Source organism: Lycium barbarum, chromosome 4 (assembly GCF_019175385.1).
Source record: "Lycium barbarum isolate Lr01 chromosome 4, ASM1917538v2, whole genome shotgun sequence".
Classification (NCBI taxonomy): Eukaryota; Viridiplantae; Streptophyta; class Magnoliopsida; order Solanales; family Solanaceae; genus Lycium; species Lycium barbarum.
Window position 1 is genome coordinate 12,924,818 of NC_083340.1, and position 12,956 is coordinate 12,937,773.

Sequence of the window (12,956 nt, forward strand, 5' to 3'; positions counted from 1 at the left end):
GAATAACTTTGCCACCACATTTACGGTGCAGGACTTGGTGTATTTTTCTTCTCAAATTTTGTCAAGTCTTTGGGGCTAAGAAAAGTCAACGTTCCACTTCTTTCATGTTGAGAAAATATGCTAATCACGTAAAAATTCTTAATGTAGCTAGCTATTGTACATACGTTTAGTAGAAGGAAAACTTGAAAAGTCTTTGGACTGATTAGAGGAATAACTTTGCCACCACATTTACGGTTGCAGGACTTGGTGTATTTTTTGTCTTCTCAAAATTTGTCAAGTCTTTGGGGCTAAGAAAAGTCAAGGTTCCACTTCTTTCATGTTGAGAAAATTTTTAGAAACTCTTCTAAGAATTATTGTCCGGATATCACATTTGCTTTAGTGATTTTATCTTGAGTCTGTGTAGTCACATCCTAATCGTACATTTTAGCACGAACCCTACACATAGTTCCAAAGGTTTTTATATAGTTTAATTTACTTTATATATTTCTAATAAATCAAGCTTTATGAAAACAATAGGTAGCAAATGTCACTTCAGTGCTTGCAATTAAACTATTAGGAACAATCTTCTACGCAAGAAAAGCTATCATGAATAATCTAATGCTTATATATATATATGGTTATTTCAAGTGTAGTAGATGTTTAATTCTAACGGTATATATTTAGTTGCTAGCTATTTAAAATTATCTATCATAACAAGAGACATTAAAAAAACATATTAAGAAGAAATTATTCGAACTATGCACATTTAAAAACTCAATCGGTTAATGATAGTGAATATTAAGTTGTTAACCAATGGAATTGCAAGCTAACAAATAATTTAGTACTCATATCAATTTCTTTCATATATATATGTGTAATTCTGTATTTTATATGTTTTAAAAGAATGTTTATCTATAAAATATATTCAAATTTAATAGATTTGATTTTCTGAACTAACTAAAAATTCAATCAATTAGGAAAAAAAGTTAAGATTCAAAGTGTAACAAAATACACGCAATATGAGATTTAATGTCTTAAAAATGTTTAATGTCAGAATTAAAATTATTCATAAATTCAAGTCCGTTTAAATTGCTAACAAACCTGATAGTTGATAGTGACTACAATTCCATCACTTATGAAGTACTTATCCCATTCAGCAAAAAAAAAAAGGTACTTATCCTATCACTAATTCGAAAAAGAAGTTAACATAATATGATATTATAAGATAAGGATAACCAATTTAAATATCATTTTCAAACTCAAATATATAATTATATGATAACAATATTTTAGAATCCTAACTTATCAAATAGACATTGTTTAACTAATTGATAAGTATTCGAATTTGAATTTAAATGCAATTAAGTTGGCATGAAGTTTTAGCTCTTAACCTCTTACTATATATACCCCTTTAATGACACATAAATCTATGTAATCTTTCTTATTCTCTTCTATTGCTAAATTATTTTCAAATTTAACTTTTGTTTATCTCAAGAAAATTTTCTATGAACATTTCATTCACAAGGGTATTGATTATTTCTTTCTCTACATGTCATAATATTATTCTATTCATATATACTATGTAGGATAGCGGGCAGATGTTTTAAATCCCATTGTACTAATAAGATCATATTTATGCCTCTTATATTCTTTTTATTCAAACTACTATGCTCGCAGTAAATTAAACAGTAAGAATACTTCCAGTTATGATTTTTTTTGTCGTACAGGATTTCTATAATGGGTAAAAGGATTATACGTTATGCACGTCAAATTTCTCTAATTAATATTCAAGGTATATTTTCATGCTTAATTTAACTTTGTTATTGTTATTATTTCATAGTTGTTTACAATTAACATTACATTCATCTTTTTTGACAGGTGTAACTAATAAGGAATTTGAAGTTCCAATAGATCCGATGTATATAAATATCTCACAAATTCAAAATGAATATCTGAAAAATGAACAAGTATGATGGAGAACCAAAATATATGGAGGAGTTTTGCCAAATCAATCAAGCAAAGAATGAGTGTGAAAATATTATGAATGTACAAGAGTCCTTTTTTCACTATATCAGTAACGCTGTGCAAATAAAATTTTATTTGTATTATGTTCTCCAGTTTGATTTTATTTTATATGGCTATTATAATTGCATGTATGTCTTTTCCTCTTGTGTGTGTGTGTGAGTATAGAGAGAGAGAGAGAGAGAGATTACCATTTTTAAAAAATATTGTATTCATTGTATACGTATATGCAGTCTAATCTAATAAATAAAAAAGAAAACAAAGGTAAATTGGATACAATTTAAGTATATGTGTTCTAGAAGGCATATGAGCAAGTATATCACCAAACGAGCTTTGTACATATGAATGATACTTTTTTAGCAATGGTATTTCCTCTACGAACGATGTATCATACATGTATAAATCTTTTTGAGGGTTCAAATTTATTTTCATCTACATGTCATTTTTGTTGCACTATTTTTTATGATATAATAATTTTTAATCTCATAAAGCTCAAGAATCTCACGTAAATACAATATTTAAGTCACTTCATCATTCTCTGTCAAAATTACATTATAGAAAGTAACTTTACTTTTATTCACTTGATAAAAAACTACTATTTTAAAAAATACTAGAGGTGTTTCATTACAAGAAAAAAATGTTTTTAAGAGCAGTTAAATTAATATATTTTTCTACTATTGGAGAAAAGCGAAAATTTGCAGATTCACCCTACAAACATAAAGTTATTTTATTTGAAAAGGTACTTTAGAGTTTTTTCATTTTGTTTGTTTTTGTTAGTATTAAAAACAATAGTCAAAGGCTTGGCTAAACAAGCCATAAATCAATTTGAGAGCTAATAAAAAGACATATCGCAGTGTAAAAGAATTATAACGCAATAAGGATAACTAAGGAACAAAAGGAGAAAAAGATATCAAATGAGAACACTTATTTGAATTTATGATCATAATTTTTAAATTATAAGAAGAAAGAGTTATAATGTGGAGGATACCACATGACTATTATCTTATAATTAATTGAGTAAAAAAAAACAATGAAATAGTTTCTAGCAACAGAATAAACTTTTAAAAGCATAATTTTTTGTTCTGTATATGATAGTTTAATATCATAATTCAGAATGAAATTAAAAGCGACAAAAGACTTAGTTGTTTATTGCAATATAAAACAAAATAACAATTATAGTTATTGTTAGATTTTCAACAATATAATAAAAGTACCTTTTTTTGTACTTTATACAAACTCAAATAAAAATTTTAAATAAGATATTTTTTAGTTTTAGTAACATAATAAGAAGGAAAACCCAATCAAAGTATCATAAAAGAAAATAAAATGTATAAAGAGAGTGATAGAGATACTCTCAAGATATACTTTTTTTTTTGTACTTTATACGAACTCATATAAAAAATTTAAATATGATATTTTTTAGTTTAGTAACATAATAAGAGGAAAAAAACAATTAAAGTACCATAAAAGAAAAGAAAATGTACAAAAAGGGTGATAGAGATACTTTCAAGATATCTATATGTTGAATTTAGTTCAAAAATAAATAAAGTAATTAATACTCAAACATATTATTTGTTATATCCCGTATTTTTGAACCTCGGAGCATCTGCTGGGGTGGGGCCCACATACCGAGATTTTTTTTGGAACATCTGAAAAGTCATATGAATCACATATGTAAAGTTAAACACAACTCATGAAGTACCTTTGGACCAAATCAAAGTGGAAACCCTCCAAACGAATATTTTTAAGAAAACGTTTTCGGGTGACCTGACTTTGGGGGGCAAAAACTGTATTGTAAGTTTGGAATTTCGAAAATACCTTGAAATAGAAGTTGTAGATAATTGAATTAGCTTTCCATCCATAGGTCGTGGGTTCCCAGGTGACGTCGGTACAAGGAGATATGAACGTTTTAAGGTCGAAAGGTCAGTGGGCTAGGCCCAACTCGGGACCAACCGAGTTGGCCCAAAAAAATGAAAAAAAAAATCAGGCCCAAGTGAGGAGCCATTCGGCCATGGTCCATAAAAAGGATCCAAGCCCATGGAATTAAGTCATGTGGTCAATGAATAAAAGACCACTTAATCATCCAAATTCCATAGAACTTTCAAGAGAAAGAATAGGAGGAAAAACAAGAGAAAAACAAGAACAAAAAGAGGGCATTTCGGGTTTGGCCATAGAAAAATCACCCCTCAAAATCTTGCCTCTAAAATTATTTTCTTGTTGAATTCCTACTAAATTAAGTGTCCTCTACAACTTGGTGTAATTGTTTTGGAAGAAGGAGCACTTATTTCTTCAAGTTGACAACTTGTTCAAGTGAAGAAGTTTGTAGAAAAAGGTAAGAATCAATTCCTTTTTCTTATGTTATGAAGGTTTGTTTATGTTGTGGAATGTGGAAATGAGAAGAAATTATGGAAATAAGGAAGTTTGCAAAGTGGGTATGTATATATATATGTAGCCATGGGTGTATATATGTTGTATACATATATGAGTTGAATTTTATGTTGCATTCTAGTTGTGGTTATGATGGAAATTATATTGGGAATGAAAGTTGAATGAATTTTGGTTGAAGTTGGAATGTAGATGATTATGTCACTTTAGAATAATTTTGTGATATTATGGAAATGAAGTTGTTAAGATGTGAATTATGATTATGGTTGATGAATTTAGAAGTTGGAAACTTGTTATGAAGTTGTATGCCAAAGATTTGATGTTTTGCATAAGTTATGATTTTGGCGGAAGATTGTATATCATGTATATCGAGTGTATATCTTAAGGAAAACGATATGAAATGTTTCTAGAACTATATGGTGATGATCATGATGGTTGTTGAATATGAAATTATTGATCTTAGTTGAAAGTTGGGTTGAATTGAAGATTATGTCAACTTGTGAGAAAAATGACTAGTTGAAGGATATTTGTGTTTTAATGTTCATTGTTGATATTGTTGTTGTCGTTTGGGTTGTTGTTGATGATTTATAGCCGAGTTGAATTCTCGGGGTGTCATATGTATAGGGGAAGTGCTGCCGAAATTTCGGTAGCCAAATATGCTTAAAGTTGAAATAATGGCATTAATAATTCACAATTGGTAAACTTGACCAATTGCAGTTTTTCGACGAAACGGGAAGTGAGTTTGGAAAGGCTTAAGGAGCGCGAAAGGTATGTAAAGCAACCCCAATTCTTCCCTTGGCATGCCCCTAGTGTGTTAGGGTCGGATCCGGGCCTCGAAGGACCTCTTGGCCCTCGGAATCCGCAAGACAAAATTTCAGTTTTTCCTTCAGTAGAATTGAACCATTTTGATACGCTTTTTCTGAAATTATGCAATTTTGCTCTAAATTATTCAGAAAGTCATAGAATGTTTGTATAACCTTTTTAGGTGATACTATATGCTTAGAGGGCACAATTTGAGCCCGCCGCCTTGTTTGTCCCAAGGCGGGCCCGCTATTTACGGTTTTGCCCCTAATGTGTTAAAGCTTCCTTTTTAAGCGATTTTTGAAAGAAATGTTTTAATTACCCTACTAATCGCTTAACGAATATTATTTTAAATATTCTGTTAAATATTATAAATTATTTTGACACTCGGAATGACTTCGGGAAAGTTATACTTCTGTAATTTATTATGATATCCGAAATACATTTATTATGATTCCGTCCGACTCCATTGGATTGGTTTGTCTTTGATACGCTTCATCGAGTCTTTGAAAACATTTATGATATTTTTAAATTGCATTAGTCTCTCACTACTCCATTCGTGGATGTCCCAATGTTTCCCACACTGAGCCCGGGCCAGGATATGTTTTCAAGCGTAATTCTCTGCATTGTTCGCCGCGTCCCGATGTGAGGGGGCAGGTATACGCGTACATGGGTCTGTGGAGTATGATGTGTCATGTCCGCCTATTCTGATCTGATCTGTATGGCCATTTTGATATGACATTATATGATACGGGGCCACGCCCCTTTTTCTGATTCCTCTGTATAGTGGCACCAGCGTCGGGAGGGTGGCCACATTCTGTCTGCCGAGTCCCATGTCAGGGACCGGATATGATATGATATGACATATGTTTCTGTACGCATTCTGTCTGTTTTGGAAATATGCATTTGACACTCTGGATTTTGTACTCATTTTCTGTAACCATTATGATTTGACTTCTGTGATTCCGCTTTACATATTCAGTACATATTTCGTACTGACCCCCTTTCTTCGGGGGCTGCGTTTTCATGCCGCGCAGGTACTGACGACAGGTTCGCTGATCCACACGTTTAGGATCCTATTTCTGCTATTTGGGGCGCTCTCTTCTACAGAGCCCATCTTTTGGTACAGTCTGTCACTGCTATCTGGATATGTACTTTGTTCAGGGTATGACGGGGCCCTGTCCCGTCTTATGATTATGATATGTTCTGTAGAGGTCTGTGGATACATCTGTGTGGGTTCTGTACATATGTTTGGGATATTCTGTTCTGTGATGGCCTTATCGGCCTATGTGTGCCAAGTCTGCTTTTCTGCTAAATTCTGTAGCGACCACTAATATTATTATTATATTATTATTCTGTTAATATGCTAATTTGGGGTATCGGGTACGTATAGGTGCCCAGCTCGGGCACTGGTCGCGGCCCACGGGGTTGGGTCGTGACATTATTAATGTCCTTTAATTTGATAGGTGGATCACTCCGTAACTCTAAGCATACTGGGAGTAAAGCTCTGAGGAAACCGGTCATATTCTAATGGACTTCGAAATTTAACTTTCGATTAACCTTTGTCGACTTCTTAATCACAACCCGCTATACTTCCAACTTCCAACCTCGATGTATGACTAACATATGACTCAAAACTTTATGACACAGCCTATTTAGCACGATGAGCACTTCTAATCTTATTCCGAAAAATGAGTGGAGGGAGTAAATGCTTACCGTTTTGGGCTAGATTATATAGAGATTCCTTATATAATAGTTCAAGCTTACTAAAGGTCCTAAGAAAAAGTTCTAATTTTGATTTGAGCATAAGAATATGTTACGAGGCTAAAATGAGAAATAATATACCAACTATTTTGTAAGGTCATGGGCCATCTCAAGCTTATTGTTGGGAAGTTAGAAGGAGAGTTTTATTTCAAGTGGTATATGATTTTGACATAGTATTTTAAAATAACGTTATAATTTATATAATAATCATAATAATAATAAATCAAATCCCTGTCTATAAGCTACAAGAAGTTCAAGCAATCAAGTAAAGTCCTGCTAAGAGATTGTTAAATTATTACGTTGAGATACCACCAATATTCTTAGGTCTATTGCAAATTTGGATTGATTTAATTATTTGTAGCGGTAAAAATAATATTTCTTTTATAAATTTAAATAGTGAAGCAATTTTTTAATCTTTAAAATTAATTTAGATTTAAGGAGTACTAAATATTTATTATATTATATTAAAAGAGGAGTGATAAGCAAGGACATAAGTAGAAAAATAATAAACAATCGCATGATTAAGTACTCACAGATGCTAACACAATAAATATGGAACAAGAAAAAGATAAAGTATATAAATAAAAAAACTATAGCATATAAATAAATATAGAAAGGATAAGGCATATTTAAATTTGAAATGAGAAAGTCTTTGAATTATGATAAAAAAAAACATACTCTTTGGGTAAGGTCATCTAACTAAAATCTTAATAGATATTGAATAAAAAAATATATATAATTTAAATTCTTGTATAGGTAATATCAACAATTCAAACTTAAATATCATATTGAAAACAAAAATATAAGTAGTTCAAAATTATTATTTGGGCTATAGGTAAAACACTAAATAGAAAATTAACTAAAAGTATTATTGTAAACAAATGCCTACAAGAGGATAATAGGGATTTGACGGATATTTATGATTTCAATTAATTTGTAAAATTAAATTAAATTAAAAAATGCTAAAAGTTATGGTTTCAACTTAAATAATGAACTAAGTTAATAATTTGGTTTGTTTTTCATTAGTATTGACTATTAGCATTTGCTCAAGTAAACTTAATAATATCATTTTACAACAAGTTAAATCTTGAAATTGTTCAATAAACATATATATATATATATATATATATATATATATATATATATATATATATATATATATATTATGATTACCTTTAACAACTAACCGCGCATCGCGCGGGTACGTATACTAGTGTACAAATAAAACCATTTCATATCGGGATAACATAGACCAATCATCCAATAACAATCAATCAAGTTATCTTATTTACAATTTTCAGTTCCTTTGAAGCATTCCTCATTGTTGGAGATTTGCGTTTTAATATAACAACATTAAGATAACAAAAATAGTCCACTATTTCATGATACTACTCATTTATTATCCCACTAAAGGTCGATAAATTATCCACCAACTCATGATCCTTTATTTTAATATATTCATTATTGTAATATCCCCAGCTATCAAGGGGCAATTAGACCATTGAATAAGAAAAGAAAAAGACAGAGAGAAGTACAGACAGAGAGAGAAGTACACTTTCGAAGGTGACCTTATCAATGTCCACAAATACTCACTTCATTCCAATTTACGTGGATGTGTTTCTTTTTTAGTCCGTTTAAAAGAATAACTTATTTCTAAATTTGGAAATAATTTAATTTAAATATTACATTTTACTCTTAATTAGAAGCTTTTATAGTAACACTAATGCTAAGGCATTATTAATACCATCAGTTTCCAAACTCTTATTAGTCACACAAATATTATGACATATTTAAGGTCACATATTCCAAAAGTGTTTGTTTTTTTCTTTTAAACTCCGTTTCCAGTCAAATAACAACAACAATAACAACATGCCCAGTGGCCAGTATAATCCCACACTAGGAAGGATAGAGTGTATGCAAACCTTACCCCCTACCTTTTGACGGGTAAGGAGGTTGTTTCTGATAGTCCCCTGGCTCAAGGAGAGATGAAAAGACATCAGTAATAATAAGCAGTAATACAGCAAAATAATAGGATGACGAAGTAAAAGAAACAATAAGATAGAATTGTTGGAGCACAATTTTCAATTCAAGAAGCAACCACCAGTCCACCATCTTAAGCTCCACAAGCTATCTCAAGAAGTTGGACAATTAATTTTGTCTTTCAGACCTTGGGGAGAAAAAAATATCATCAACTGTTACAAAAATTGAATAAGGACTTGGCGCATTTCATAAGGAAGAATTCTATTTTGGCTAACGTCTTTACATAAAATGCATAGAAATGTTAAACACTTTGTTACAAAAGGAATCAAAATTTACTTGAGAAAATGGAACGATACTTGCACTATTCTCCAGACTTTGAGTTCAGAATGATACTCTGAGAACATCTGAAACTAGTTATGCACTAAATTAATGAGATCTTTTTAACAATGATAGCCGAGAGGAACACCCGAGAGCCTAGCTTCGGATTCATCTGCATCACTAACTTCTTGTTATTGGGAGCAAAATTGCAAAAAGCAAGATATTAATTACTTGCCTAGAGAGTACAATTACCAGGGAAAAAAAAATTAGAGTACACTGTATATTGATGCTTCAGATTTCAAACGGGAGATATTTGGGCTAGTAAAAGAAAGTTGCTTAAACTGACAAAAACAGAAATAAGTCAATAATTATCTGAATAAGTGAATTTACTAGTTAAAAACAATAAGTTATATAACACAAGAGCAGGGGTGAATTAATATAACACGAGCAGAAATATGCTTGAGACTAATATAAGGGTTGATTTCTCATATGATCAATTAACTAATAGTTATTATTTTAGAAAGTCACTTTCTTTGTTGAAGGAAATTGAAATCAAGAAGATCTTAATATTGAAGATCTTCTGTATCGCTTTATTGAGATCATCTTTCGCCTTAGCATCTTCGATTGTTTTTTCTACAATCAGCCAGCCAGATCCTAGGACAAACGTCTTCACTTCAGGAGCTTTTAATCTCCACTTCTCTAAGAAATGGTAGAGCGTGCTTCGTCAGAAAGAAATGCCTCAGCAGGTTTGGTTGCTTGCTAAGCTCCAGCTCTTCCAACCGCGTAAATAAGGACTCATTGGTCATTTTATCTCCTAGTTGTTCCTCTTCTCTGATCACTTCTTCCATTGATGGACAGCTTCCTATCTGCAGTATTCGGAGAATCATAGCACTTTATGTCACTGATGCAGACATTAAGTTTCTCAATTTGCCACACTCAATTACTTCCAAGTTTGCTGAAGTAGCCAATCGGAAGTTGGTGAGGGCATAGAGCAGTTATGCTGGCTGTCCGCCCCGACGAGGTCTAGCTGTTCTAGGCTCGGACAACAAACCTGGTTGGAGGCCTTGCATTTCTTATATCTTCAATTACAAATAGAAAAAATGGAACTATATCTTATCCTACATTAAAGGTAACATGAGGTGAAGAGCTAATTAAAATCCTCCAAGTACAAACTAAAAAAGGTTTTTTTTTTTTTTTGGTGATATGTTATATGAAAAAAACTAGTCTTGATAAAACCCCTGGTGCAATCCTTTCAAGTGTTGCTTCCACGTTCCAAATCTCTAACATAGTTAGATTGATCCTTTTTCCTAGCTCCACTGGCAGCACCTTTAAGGCATAATCTTTAATGCTGAGAATTCCTAAATTGACTATTTCGCCAATAATGGATATGTCAGCCAACCTTAAATGAATCAGAGGTAGTATTTCAGATTTGACAACGATCGAACCGATGCTGGAAAGGGCATATTGGGATTATCATATTTGGATCCCCTCATGCTTAAGACATTGAGTTTACTCATTCCAACAAAAAAACCATCCTGTAACATGAATGGATCTTGAAAGAGTTTTAAGATTAGAAACTCAAGTCTTGGGCAAAATATTAATTGAATGTGATTGTATTGTTCGTAAGAAGTTCTTTTTGGAAACTCTTCGGAGTTTACATTGTCACTTACCATAAAGACATGCTTCCCCTCGGATGCAATTGATATCGCCATGTCATGAACCACATCATGCATTTTGACATAAACTTTGGTGGAGCCTTCGGATACCAAGAAACATTAGGCAGAGCCTTCGGATAACAAGAAATGATATTCCAGTGTTTCTAACATAGGACACACCCTCTTTCTTGCTTCTTCTAAATTTTAGTTCACGAAAATATACTAAGCTCCAGTCCGTACCTAGTTAAATTGTCCCGGCCCACTAACCTCGAACAAAGTTGATCTCCACGACTCCACATATTCTCCCCTTGTAATGTACCGACTCCTCCTGCGATCTCACCCTGAATTCTTTCAAAATCTGGTTTATGATCGACAGTTGCTATGACAACCTCATTCAAATCCTCAAACCGCCTACATGAGGAACCCCCAGAATTTAAATGCTAGGTTTAGTGCTAAAAATTTAAGATGTTGAACCCCTAGAATTTAAATCTTATATCCAGCTCTGATCGAACTGATGCTGGAAAGGGCATATTGGAGTTATCATATTTGGATCCCCTCATGCTTAAGACATTGAGTTTACTCATTCCAACAAAAAAATCATCTTGTAATTTGAATGGATCTTAAAAGAGTTTTAAGATTAGAAACTCAGATCTTGGGCAAAATATTGGTTTAGGAAGCTCATCAAATATTTTTGGCAACAATTAAAATGTAACTGTACTGTTCGTAAGGAGTTCTTCTTGGAAACTCTTCTGAGTTCACATTGTGATTTACCATAAAGACATGCTTTCCCTCGGATGCAATTGATATCGCCATGTCACGGGCCACATCATGCATTTTGACATAACCTTTGGTGGAGCCTTCGGATACAAGAAACATTAGGCGGAGCCTTCGGATAACAAGAAACCATCTTTCAGTGTTTCTAACAGAGGACACACCCTCTTTCTTGCTTCTTCTAAATTTTAGTTCACGAGAATAAACTAAGCTCCATTCCGTACCTAATTAGATTGTCCCAGCCCACTAAACTCGAACAAAGTTGATCTCCACAACTCCACATATACTCCCCTTGTAATGTCAGACCGACTTCTGCTGCGATCTCACCCTGAATTCTTTTCGAGTCTGGTTTCTGACCGACAGTTGCTATGACAACCTGATCAAACAATTTCTTGTTTCACCTTTGTCTGATTTTCTTAACAAGTCTTGTCTTTCCTACACCTCCCATTCCACATATCCCAATAATAGTGACACCCTCATCTCTCAAAGTTGTCATGATCTCTTCCTCTTTCAATTTTCTTGATTCAAACTCCTCGTCGCTTTTACTAGGTATAGCTTTTACAAGAGATCTGATGTTACTCTTGTAGTAAAACAAATACCCAATCTCTTGCTCAACTGGATGGATCAAGCAATCTATGACTTTTCCAAATAAATTAGATAAGATATCCATAGCTATCTCCTTCTTTACCAGCTTAGTAGCTAATATAGTAAAGGAAATAGTCCTTTTATTTTTCTTTTCCTTTTTAACTGGTTTTCTCATTTGGATATAGATTTGGTTGAAACTTGAAAAAAAGAGTTCTTGAGGTTGAGATTGAAGTTGAAAAATGGTAGTATTTGAAAGTTGAAGTTGTGCTTGGACTCGCATTTCACTTGAAAAAAGATTGGAATTTTTGTGAGTGAAAAAAAAAATCATTCAAACTTAAAAAACTCATCTTCAAAAACTAACCAAAAGATCATTCTAATGTATAACAAAATATTTTTTGGAAAAAAGGAAATAAAATTGTATGTCCAAATGGTTGCTGAGTTACAAGAGGAAGCAAAGGTGGGATGAAAATGAAAGCTCAAAGAGCAGCAATGAGGAGAACATGTGTTTGTTTTCTTGCAAGCAACATATTCACTTAGATTTGTAAGCTCTATATTATAAAGTGGGAAGTGGGGACTAGCTAAAAAGTAGTAGTAAAAAAGTCTTAAAGTAGCAGTGTAGCACTAGTCTAAGATACCTTGCTCCACTCACACTTGTAAACTCATGTAGGATTAAGGGTGGTAACCGGTTTGGTCTTA

At 32.5% G+C, this 12,956-nt stretch overlaps 1 pseudogene; it reads right to left on the reverse strand.

Moving 5' to 3' along the window:
- Nucleotides 1-9,617: 9,617 nt before the first annotated feature.
- Nucleotides 9,618-12,791, reverse strand: LOC132637166 (disease resistance protein RPS2-like; annotated as a pseudogene).
- Between the last annotated feature and the right edge of the window lie 165 nt (nt 12,792-12,956).